Genomic DNA, 12,744 nt, shown 5'->3' on the forward strand with positions numbered 1-12,744 from the left:
GCCCCAGCCGGGGCCCAAGGGGAGGATGAGCCTCACTTGGGCAATGGCCGTATGAGCCTGCGACTGGCAGGAAAAGACTCTCACTGCTTTGGTTTCACTCCCTGGGAAGGCGAAGGGGCTGAGGAGTGGGAGAAGAGGACTCTGGTCCATCTAGCTGGAGAAAATTGAGCAAAACCCAAAGGGAGCTAATAATAATAATTATTATTATAATAATAGTACTTGTTAAGTGCTTACTATGTGCCAAGCACTGTTCTAAGTGCTAGGGGCAATACAACTTAATCAGGTTGGACAATGTCCTGTCCCACTTGGAGCTGACAGTCTCAGTAGAAGGGAGAAGGATTTAATCCCCATTTTACAGATGAAGCACAGAGATGTTAAGCGACTTGTCCAAGATCACACAGCAGGAGTATAGCAGAACCGGGATCAGAAGCCAGGTCCTCTGACTCACGGGCCCTTGTTCTTTCCTCTGGGCCACACTGCTTCTGTGGCCTTTGCAAACACTTCCATTACATAGGCCTACCTCCCAGCCCCCTAAAATCTGTCAGTCAGGTGGCGGAGCTGGCATTAGAGCCCACATCTTTTTGATTCCCAGGTCCTCCTGGGAGTGTCTCTCCTTTCCACCAGGCAGGTCTAAAACCCTCTGCCAGGAGGCACCAACAAAGCTGAAGCAGCATGGCTCAGTGGAAAGAGCCCGGGATTGGGAATCAGAGGTCATGGGTTCTAATCCCAGCTCCTCCTCTTGTCAGCTGTGTGACTTTGGGAAAGTCATTTAGCATCTCTGTGCCTCAGTTACCTCATCCATCAAATGGGGATTAAGACTGAGCCCCACGTAGGGCAACTTGATTACCATGTATGTAGCCCAGCGCTTAGAACAGTGCTTGGCACATAGTAAGCACTTAACAAATACCATCATTATTATTATTATTTCATTTCTCAGGATCAGACAGAATATCTCCCTCCGTAGCAGGATGGTCAGAGAGAATACATCCAATTTTTAGTTGTCCAAACAGAAGCATTTCTGTTCCTATTTCCAAATCTGTCCATTCAGTAACCTCTGAGCAGGATTCAGAGAAGCACTGGGTGTGGCAGGTGTGGTATTCTGAGGCAGAAAAAAAAATCTAGGATCATTTGTAAAAATAGCCATACCACCATAACCCCAGAAAAATTCCTCCCTGGCCACGCAACCAAACTGTAAAGTTCCAAACTGCTGAGGTGATTTCTTTCCAGAAGAGAGAAACAAATTCAGTGGCACTCAGGGGTTTCTTGGAGGGCCTCGGTTCTAGTTGTTCGGAAGCGGGCCGGGGAAGAGTGTGAGAGCTCAGAACCGTTTCGTACAAACCAGCCCCAGCTTGCCAGGGGTGGTGTGGGGACGACACACGCAATGTCAATGGGATCGGGAGAAGGAAGAGGCAGGGAGGGGGAGGGTCCCGAGGCCTCCCTCCTGGGGCAGGCTTGGCCGCATTCTGAAGAAGCCGCTGACCCGAATGGGCTTTCAAGGGGTGGGTTTTCCAAGGACAGATCAAGCCCAAATAATTAGACGGTGTAGGAGGTGGATTAGTGAAGGTTTGTCAGATTTAGAAAACTCAGTGATATAATGGTAATGGGTAGGGAATGTGTCACCCAATTCTGTTGTATTGTACTCTCCCAAGTGGTTAGAACAGTGAGCTCCACATAGTAAGTGCTCAATAAATGCCATTGATTGGTTAAGAAGGGACGGGGTGGGCGGTGCGGGGGGAAACAGATGATTCTCTTGGCCTTGGTTTTAGGAATTACAAGGTAAACCCCTGGTTTTACAAATTATATTATAAAAAGCACACCACTCCCAGCAGGACAACCATGGACTGACAAACCAAGGTGCCCTGTTTCCTGCCTAGCTACTACTCTGTCTCCCATCCATCCATCCAACCCAGGCAGCCCAATCCATCTCACCATGCCTCCTCTTCCCCACTCACTTGGAACACAACCCTCTTTCATCCACCCATCTTTTTTCTTTCAAATCTCTGCACCCTCTGTATTCTGATCCTCAGATATTTCCTCTTCCATTTCCTACCATTCCCGCTGTCGTTAGACTGCAACCTCCTTGAGAGCAAACAACATGCGTTTTGTTTCTTCTGTCTCTGCTAAACACTTAGGACGGTGGTCTGAATTTGGGAGATGCTCAATAAACAGCACTGACTGATTTGGACTAGGGAAACTTTCTTCTTGTTATCCTGGGCATTTCCACTTATAATGTATCTTTCTCCTTTTTGATGCCACCCCTTACCTCCACCCCTTCCCCCAGCACTCCCCAAAACACAGTCTTCCCCCCTGTGGCTTTTTCTTTCCTTCTCTATTTTTCTCCTTTCCCATTTTGTTCGTTTCCTTCTCCTCTTTTTTTAATTCTTGTATTTTCCTCTCCCCATTTGAGAATCTGCACTTAGAGGCCTAATTGAGCCAAAATTCTGGTGCCCAGCATAAGCCAAGCCCAAGGAGGTTGAAGCCCAGGCTTGGCTAGGCCCAAGTTCGTTTCAGGAAGAGAAGGAAGACGAGGGAAAGGAAGGGGGGAAAGGCCACACATTCATTCAATCATATTTATTGAACGCCTACTGTGTGCAGAGCACTGTACTAAGCACTTGGAAAGTACAATTCGGAAAGTACACATCCGTGCTGTTGTTTCTATGGGCTAATGGGACTTGAAGTTCCAGAAAGTGTGAAGGCGTTTCTGGGACTTGGCAATTCATCACTCATGGTCCATTCCACCCCCTGCCCCTATTTAAACTAGGAGATGCAGCCCACCCCACCCCCAGCCTTTGTTAACCAGGAGACACGTCTATGCCACAGGCAGCTCACATCAGCCCCCCTGGCCTATCTACATACTCCCTTCATTACCCCACACAAAGACATTCTTTACACAAGTAGACTTCCAGTCCTCTGGTGCTGTTGGGATGTTTGAGACCTGCTAATCCTTGCCTGCCCAGATCCAAAATATGTCACCAAGACCACAGCTACTGCTCACAAGCAGGCTCCCACCCACCATTCTCTCCCTCCATCCCTCCAACATATTAGTGCTGGCCGACCTCAGGTAGTCCAGGGGCAGGGCTAGGGCCAAGGAGCCCATTGTTGCGTAGGGAGAAGCAGCATGGCTCAGTGGAAAGAGCACGGGCTTTGGAGTCAGATGTCAGGGGTTCAAATCCCGGCTCCACCAATTGTCAGCTGTGTGACTTTGGGCAGGTCACTTCTCTGGGCCTCAGTTCCCTCATCTGTAAAATGGGGATTAAGACTGTGAGCCCCCTGTGGCACAACCTGATCACCTTGTAACCTCCCCAGCACTTAGAACAGTGCTTTGCACATAGTAAGTGCTTAATAAATGCCATCATCATCATTATTATTATTATTATTGTTATATGTTGCCAACTTGTACTTCCCAAATGCTTAATATAGTGCTCTGCAGACAGTAAGCGCTCAATAAATACGATTGAATGAATGAATGAATGAATCCCTCCCCTGGTTATAGATATATGGCCGGCCAGAAACAAGGTCACCACACCATCCTTGCACTGCCAGCCAGCCCTGTCAGGATCACATTGCTTCTTGAGGTTACCCTGGCTTTGGCAGGGGACATCGGAACTCTGGCTCCCAAGCACCCCAAGATCCCCAAAGACTCAGCATGCCAATCTCCAAGCTGTCTGCTGGATAATCTTCCATACCTTACCTATCAGCACCCTTGATCTCACCCTCATCACTCCTCCCAAGCTCACCTTCTAACTACCTCATTCCCAACTCTCCGTCTCTGACCTTTGGCTCATGATCCTCCCCTCAGCGTGAAGCGCCCTCTTTTTCTCCTCCCAATCCACCAGCCAGAGCTCTCCCCAATTTCAAAGCCTTCCTAAAAGCTCATCTCTGGAGAAGCTTTCCCTTGACTAATTCACAGTACTCCAAATGGGGCTTAGTGAATAGAGCAAGGGCCTGGGAGCTAGAAGGACTTGGGTTCTAATCCCAGCTCTGCCACATGTCTGCTGTGTGACCTTGGGCAAATCACTTAACTTCTCTGTGCCTCAGTTGCCTCATCTGTAAAATAGGGATAAGAGTATGAACCCCATGAGGGACAGGGACTGTGTGCAACCTGATTAACTTGTATCTACCCCAGCTCTTAGAACAGTGTTTGGCACATAATAAGTGCTGAATAAGTACCATAATAATAATAATAATTATTATTATTATCTAAGACAACACCACCCTTGACACTTGTATGTTTCATTCCTCACCTCAGCACTTGTGTATCATTTTATTGGGATGATTAGTCATTTGTCCTATTTCATTCTGTTACATTTCAGCTCCTTCCTGGTAGTCCCTGGCTCTTCCTTTGGCTCCCACTGTTGGCAAATCAGTCTTATCCATCTGTCCACCCCATTCCATTGTACACTCCCAGAGAGCAGTGGTTGAGTGCATCCTGCTTCGCGGTTCTGTCCAAAGTGTTTAGTTCAGTGTTGTACATGCAGCAGGAGCTCCAAAAATACCAGCAAATGTGACAACAGTAGTCCAACCCTCAGACCACGAGGCTCCAGGGTGATGAATTTGTTGCCCCGTGACACCTCTTGGGTTTCCAGCACCCTCCCCAAATTCAGCAGCTGAGCCTGAACCTGATTAAAGCCCCTGGTGACCCTCCATCTCAGTGTCTCAGCCACCCTGGCCCCTACTCTCCCTTGAGATGAGGAGCTAAATGAATTGATTTTACATCCCTTCTGAGTAAAATGTAGACAAATAAAATACCACACACTTCTTCACACTGTCAAAACATTTGACAATCCAAACCAATGTGGGAGGGAAGTACTGTCTGATCTAGCCTGGCCAACTATTCCTCAGGGATAGTTCCCTTTGGATGCAGACATCCAGGAAGCAGTCAGCCTGTCCCGAAAAGTTGCCAAGACAACATCCGTTACCTGAACGGGGAATCCCAAGGGACGCAAGGATGGGGGAAGTGGGAAAATGTCAGACAGAATGATGTTGAAGACTCCCTTCCCATGGGAAACCAGGGCACATAACATAACTACCCTAATCTCAGTGATTCAGGGTAGTAGGGACTTATTGAGCACTTGCTGTGTACAAAGCACTGTACTAAATGTCTGGGAGAGTACAATACAACAGAGTTGGTAGACATAGTCCCTGCCCACAGGGAGCTTGGAGTCTACAGAGTTTACAATCTCTAGGCTACAGATAATCCACAGATGGTGTTTAGAGGCAACTAACCCAGCACCAAGGCTGATTTGGAGAGAATATAAAACTAAAAACAAATAAAGAATCTCAGAGAACTGAACACACCCCTAGCCAAGATTGCCAAGCTCCATCCTGTTTGGCTAGCCAGGCCTTTGACATCTGATCGTGCCTGGGTCCCGACTAGTTAGATGACCAGCCAAGCTAGCCCTGTAGTCATAACACTAAAATGTGAACTTGTCAATCCGGTTCTAATCCCTGAGGCCTGGTGCCAGCCTACTAATAGGCGCAGGCCAGGGCCAGAGAATTTCGACTCCAGAGGAACCCCGACTTCCAAACTACAGCAGGACGCAAAATCTGGAGAAATGTTACATACTACTTGGTGACGTGACTCAAGAACCCCTCGCCGCGCCCAACGTCACGTCCAATCAGGACAGGGAAGTCAGTTTCCTCCCTGCCTCCTTCTCCCCGACCACAATCCTGTTCTCACAGCTGTCCCTGAAAGTCAGAGTAGCCTTCACTGTGGCCAGACAAACCCTGGGCCTGATACACAATATGCCTCTCACCACAATCAGGTCTCACACAGCTCCAGTTCCCACCTTTCACCCCAGTCTTGGGATTGGAGCTGGGGACTGACCGATGCAGGATCATAATAATGAGAATAATTGCGGTATTGGTTGAGCATTTATAATGTGCCGAGCACTCTACTAAGTGCTGAGGAAGAGACAATACAATCATTTCAGACATAGCCCCTGTTCCACTTGCTCACAAAGGAGGGGGGATCCCCATTTTAGAGATGAGGAAACTTAAGGCCCTGAGAAGTTAAATGACTGGCCCAAGGTGAACAAGCAGGCATGTGGCAAAGCCAAGATTGAAACCCAGGTCCTCTGACTCCCAGGCTACTTCCACTAGGGAACACTCCTTCCCTCTTTCTGCTTCTTTTTCCTCTCTTCTGCTCTTTCCATTAGGGAACACTGCTTCCCTCTTTCTGCTTCTTTTTCCTGTCTTCTTATGGACTTGAGGCCTGGTCTCAGAATAGTTAGCCTTTCCTAGGCAGCCCACTTTGCTTGCCAGCATTCTCTCACCTATCCCTGAGCCACCATGACTGCCTCCTCTCCCCTCTAAACTGGGCCTGCTCAGCAGGCAGGGCAGACATGCTGGCCAACAGGGATGGAACCTGGTTCCTGAGCAGTCAGAGGAAGAGGATCCTTCCGTTGCAGGTCGCTGACCTAAACCTCTGCCTCTCTCTTGTCAGTTTACATGCTAATTAATCAATCAATCAATCAATCGTATTTATTGAGCACTTACTGTGTGCAGAGCACTGTACTAAGCGCTTGGGAAGTACAAGTTGGAAACATCTAGAGACAGTCCCTACCCAACAGTGGGCTCACAGTCTAAAAGGGGGAGACAGAGAACAAAACCAAACATACTAACAAGATAAAATAAATAGACTAGATATGTACAAGTAAAATAAATAAATAAATAAATAGAGTAATAAATAAATAGAGTACAAACATATATACATATATACAGGTGCTGTGGGGAAGGGAAGGAGGTAAGATGGGATGGAGAGGGGGATGAGGGGGAGAGGAAGGAAGGGGCTCAGTCTGGGAAGGCCTCCTGGAGGAGGTGGGCTCTCAGTAGGGCCTTGAAGGGAGGAAGAGAGCTAGCTTGGCAGATGGGCAGAGGGAGGGCATTCCAGGCCCGGGGGAGGACGTGGGCTGGGGGTCGATGGCGGGACAGGCGAGAACGAGGTACGGTGAGGAGATTAGCGGCAGAGCAGCAGAGGGTGTGGGCTGGGCTGGAGAAGGAGAGAAGGGAGGTGAGGTAGGAGAGGGCGAGGCGATGGACAGCCTTGAAGCCCAGGGTGAGGAGTTTCTGCTTGATGCGCAGATTGATTGGTAGCCACCGGAGATTTTTGAGGAGGGGAGTAACATGCCCAGAGCGTTTCTGGACAAAGATAATCCGGGCAGCAGCATGAAGTATGGATTGAAGTGGGGAGAGACACGAGGATGGGAGATCAGAGAGAAGGCTGGTGCAGTAGTCCAGATGGGATAGGATGAGAGCTTGAACGAGCAGGGTAGCGGTATGGATGGAGAGGAAAGGGCGGATCTTGGCAATGTTGTGGATCTGAGACCGGCAGGTTTTGGTGATGGCTTGGATGTGAGGGGTGAATGAGAGAGCGGAGTCGAGGATGACACCAAGGTTGCGGGCTTGTGAGACGGGAAGGATGGTAGTGCTGTCAACAGTGATGGGAAAGTCAGGGAGAGGGCAGGGTTTGGGAGGGAAGACAAGGAGTTCAGTCTTGGACATGTTGAGTTTTAGGTGGCGGGCAGACATCCAGATGGAGATGTCCTGCAGGCAGGAGGAGATGCAAGCCTGGAGAGAGGGGGAGAGAGCAGGGGCAGAGATGTAGATCTGGGTGTCATCAGCGTAGAGATGATAGTTGAAGCCGTGGGAGCGAATGAGGTCACCAAGGGAGTGCGTGTAGATTGAGAACAGAAGGGGATCAAGCACTGAACCTTGGGGAACCCCCAGAGTAAGGGGGTTCCCCAGTAATTAGGGCACAGTGACCCTCAAAGTCCACATCCCCTCTCTTCCCCACGATTTCAGGGCAGTCCCAAGAAAACCCCTGATGCCCTCTTCAGATTTCCAGGGCCAGGGGTACCTTCCCCAGAACACAGAGCTTGGGGAAGCCTGAGGAGCACCCCCTCAAGAGAGCTGGGTTGGGCGGGGGGGATCGACAGCAGGATGGGGCCCAGATTCTCTGCTTCCTGAGCCTCACTGACTCCCTTGCTTTAGCCCAAGCTACTCTGAGGGCTTTCAAAGGCAAAGGGCGAGGAAGCTCTGCCACTCCAGGCAAGACACATGGCCCAGACAAGCATGAATGCAGTCTGTAGTAGGCGTTGGTTGGCCAAGTGACTCAGTCACAGGAGTCTCCCACACATTCAAGCAGCTTGTCTGCTGACCGGCCCATCATCGGACCCATTCCCTGCTGTGATGTCTTTTCTTCCCTTCTGTTGCGGGCACCATGTCTCCTCACTGGGATATATAGGACACGGGCTAGAGAAAGCCATCCAGAAGATAGGGCAAAGGAGAAGGACTCCGAGTCATGAATCTTCCAAAAGACAATGAGCCGAGGGGGGAGGTGGCTGTCCTCTGATTTCTAGACTGTCTCCCAAAGTACATTGAGCACCGTGCTCCTGGCCTTCAGGAAGACAGCAGAGCCAGGTGCAGGAGGTCTTGGGGAAATGAACTCCTGCCCACTCAGCCAAGCGACCACCTTGGGCCAAGAAGGTGTCTAGGCTTTGCACGCTGCTCCAGCCTTTAACAACAGGTGAACTCAGAAGGCCTTAATGGGGCCCAGGGTGGATGAGGAAGAGGGGAACAAGAAGATACCCAGCCTCTTGGGACTCCATTTCCTCAACTGTAAAATAGGGATACCTGTTCTCTCTCCTATTTAAACTGTTAGCCCCATGTGGGGCAGGGACTGTGTCTGACCTAGTTAACTTGTACCTTCCCCGGCATTAGAACAGTGTTTGACACATGGTATGTGCTTAACAAACACTATAAAAAAAACCTAGGTGGTGAATAGAGTGGTGATGCTGGGAAGGGAAGTCAGAGGGCCCAGCTGGCTGGAGTTTAAATGGTGCTCAAGAAGGGTGTGGGAGTAAGAGTAATGAGAGTAAGGCTGACAAGAAGGACTCCCTTCCTTGGGTCTCCATGACCCCTCACTTTCCCTCTGGGTCCATCTTATCTCAGATTTGGTCACCTTTTTCTTCCTTCTTCTACCCCAATTTTAGTCCTCGTGCCTCTGTGGCCTCCCAGTGTTGGGGCTTGGAGGAAAAGGCCTAGCTTCAGGTGATGAAGGCTGGCACTCTCCAGTGGGATTCTGAGACCTAAACAGCACCATTTCTGCCCTGTCTACTCAACGGCCACACCACATCTCCCTTGGGTCTCTTCCAGTCTGATCCAGCGTGATTCTTGGGTGTCTACAGTGGCATCCTGTTGCTGTTAAGATTAAATCTGCAACCCCAAGGGCAGACATTATCCACTACATCCTCACCTGTGCTCTCCCCCTTTTATAGTATCTGTTAAGCACTTACTACGTGCCAAGCACTGTATTAAGCACTGGGGTAGATACAAGATAATCAGGTTGGACACGGTTCATGTCCCAAGTGGGGTTCACAACCTTAATCCCCATTTTAAGATGAGGTAATTTAGCTCATTTGTTCACTGCCCTGACATTCGGTATTCTAGCCTTCAGGCCATTCCTTCTGCTTGAGTTGCTTTTTGTTCCCACTCCTCTTCACCAACGCATGCCCAAGCCAGCCCCACTTCAACCCTCACCTAAAAACTCACCTATTTCATGAAGTCTTCCCAAATTAATGCTCCTTGACTACAATCCCATCATTCGCTCCAGCAAGTCAACATTGATCTCTGCCCTAAACGCTCAGAAGTTCCTTCTTTTTATGTACGAGTGTAGTTCAGCATGTTTGCTCCTGTCTTGGGTGTTACTTCTATCTCTGAGAGCCAAGGTCTCAGGAAGATTGTGCTTGAGATAGGCAAAACCAAAATAGCATTAGGCATTTGCAAGTAGCAGCAAGAGTAGCGGCGTGGCCTAGTGGAAAGAGCATGGGCTTTGGAGTCGGAGGTCATGGGTTCAAATCCCAGCTCTGCCAACTGTCAGTTGTGTGACTTTGGGCAAGTCACTTAACTTCTCTGTGCCTCAGTTACCTCATCTGTAAAATGGGGATTAAGACTGTGAGCCCCATGTGGGACAACCTGATCACCTTGTAACCTCCCCAGTGCATAGTAAGCACTTATAATGCCATTATTATTATTATTATCTTGTACTTACTCCAGCACTTAGTGCAGTGCTGGGCACATAATAAGAACTTAACAAATACCATTTAAAAAGTTAGCAACAACACGGCAAAGGGCAATCTTTACATGTGTAGAGTATGGAAAGGATTTTCAGTCACAGGTCAGTCTTCAGTTAACCCTGTGCAAAGATTTAAAATCTTATCACCAGTAGCCATCAATCAACAGCATTTATGAAGCACCTTCTGGGTGAAAAGCACTGTACTAAGGGCTCGGGAGAATACAAACGAACTCTCCAAGTTTACAGTCTAGGGGTATACAGACACTTATATATTATTTAGAGATTGTGAGCCCACTGTTGGGTAGGGACTGTCTCTATATGTTGTCAACTTGTACTTCCCAAGCGCTTAGTACAGTGCTCTGCACACAGTAAGCACTCAATAAATACGATTGATTGATTTAGAGATAAAAGTTCTACAGCAGAGGTTGGGGGACTGTAAATTTGCTTAGGAGGTAGGGAAAGACTGAAGGGGCAGTTGGGAGATGGAAGGTGGGGAGATTAGAGATTCCTGGGGAAAGGAGGAGATGTACCCTCAGAAGGGCTTTAAAGAAGGGGAGATCTGTGGTCTGCCAGGTTTGAAGAGGGAGGGAGGGAGCAAAATGTAAAGCAGCAGGAGAGATAGAATTAGGAACAAAGAACAGGCTGGCTTGAGTGGAACAAAGACTGTGAGCTGGAGTGTAGTGGGAGGACAGAGAGCATAAACAGGAGGGATTGAGTACTTTAAAGATTAGGGACACTAACATTTAAGTCAAAGGACATGAGGCAGACTTCGTACATGATATGTATATTACAGGTGTAGGCCTTTGTGACTGACAGGGCTTTCCCCAATAGACAGAAAACAACTTGAGGTCAGAGACTGTGTGTTATTTTGCTGTAACCACCCCCAGCACCTAATTCAGTGCTGAATCCAAGTCCACTCGATCGATTTCCTTGACTGGTGCCTTCTGGCACCTTCCTCAAACTCTTCCATCTGTAAACTGGAAGACTACGCCCTGCTCCTTCTTGTCTCCTAGCGGTTCTGAGATTTGGGAGATCGCACTTGAAAGGTGTTTTGAAGCTCTTCAAGGGAGGTGTCATTTAAAACAGAAGGTGTTACTATTCTCTGAGCTACACACACACACCCCACCATCTCCCACTCCCCCCGCCACATCGCACATAATGGAATTAGCAAATCCTAACAAGTGGCATCTTATATTTATTAAACTTACCTCCAAGGAGCTCCACTCAGAGCAATTTTTAAAACATACAATCCTCAAAACTACCCTAGAGATCGGAAAGGGAAGGGTTGTAGCCCTTTCTTAAAGTGGGCAAACTGAGGCCCAGAGTAGCTAGAGAATTACCCCAAGTCCCAAAGCTATGCAGTGACAGACCTTTGTCATGCCTTGTCTGCCAGTCAGTCAATCATATTTATTGAACATTTACTGTGTGCAGAGCACTGTACTAAGTGTTTGGGGAAAGTAGAGCTTAGTGGATAAAGCATGGGCCTAGGCATTTCATTTTTCTCAACCTCAGTTACCTACTCTGTAAAGTAGGGATGGAGATTGTGAGCCCCATAAGGGACAGGGACTTTGTCCAACTTGATTTGCTTGCATCCACCCACAGCGCTTAGTACAGTGCCTGGCACATAGTAAGCGCTTAACAAATACTATTATTATTATTTTATAACAATATAACAGACACATTCCCTGTCTATGGCAAGTTTACAGTCTAGAGGGGGAGACAGACATTAATCTAAATAAGTATATAAAGGCCCTGGCATGGGAAACAGGTTAAAAGCCTAGGGTGGAGGTGGTAGAAAGGCTAGCAGGAACACTTTGGCTTAGTGGAAAGAGCCCGGTCTTGGGAGTCAGAGGACTTGGGTTCTAATCTCAGCTCCGCTCCTAATCTGCTGTGTGACCTTGGGCAAGCCACTTAACTTCTTTGTGCCTCAGTTACCTCACCTTTAAAATGAGGATGAAGACTGTGAGCCGCACATGGGACAACCTGATTACCTTGTATCTACCCCAGCACTTAGAGCAGTGCTTGACACATTGTAAGCGCTTAACAAATACCATAATTATTATTATTATTTCTTTAACTTTTTAACTCCCATCCTCAAGGGGCTCCCCTGATCAACCCAATCACTCTGCTCACTAGCCCCTCTAAGCTCCTCTGTGCTTCTAGCAGGTCAGAGGGAGTCACCCACACAGAGGCAGGGGGATTTGTGCTCAGAACAGACCATCCAGGCTACCACAGCACCTAGGCCAGCAGAGCATTAAAGGGAATTTACTGCAGCTACAGGAGGATACAAAAGCCAGGATTTGGGTGGGGGGAGGGGAGGGATGGGGAGAGAGAAGAGAGGAAGAGAGAGAGAGAAAGAGAGAGAGATAAAAAAAGAATGCTGAATGGGGAGAAAATGAGGAGACAGACCACTGTATCAGATCCAAGAGCCTAGACCTTGACCCAGCTGATGGTCCACCTCTTCACTCTAGACTATAAGCTCATTGTGAGCAGGGAATGTGTGTTTATTGTTACGCTGAATTATCCCAAGTGCTTAGTATAGTGCTCTGCACACAGCGAGCGCTCAATAAATACAGTTGAATGAATGAATGAACTTCCTTCACGGTGTTGCCCGGTGCATGCGGTAGAGGGGAAACTCTGGCCCCAAGTCCTCTGCCACGGGCTTGGAG

At 48.4% G+C, this 12,744-nt stretch overlaps 1 protein-coding gene across 1 annotated transcript in view; it reads right to left on the bottom strand.

The window, feature by feature from the left end:
* The window catches only part of TRIM62 (tripartite motif containing 62), a 47,565-nt gene that overhangs the window by 2,721 nt on the left and 32,100 nt on the right, over positions 1–12,744 (bottom strand). The window lies entirely within an intron of this gene.

The sequence above is a fragment of the Tachyglossus aculeatus genome, chromosome 5 (assembly GCF_015852505.1).
Source record: "Tachyglossus aculeatus isolate mTacAcu1 chromosome 5, mTacAcu1.pri, whole genome shotgun sequence".
NCBI classification, from domain to species: Eukaryota; Metazoa; Chordata; class Mammalia; order Monotremata; family Tachyglossidae; genus Tachyglossus; species Tachyglossus aculeatus.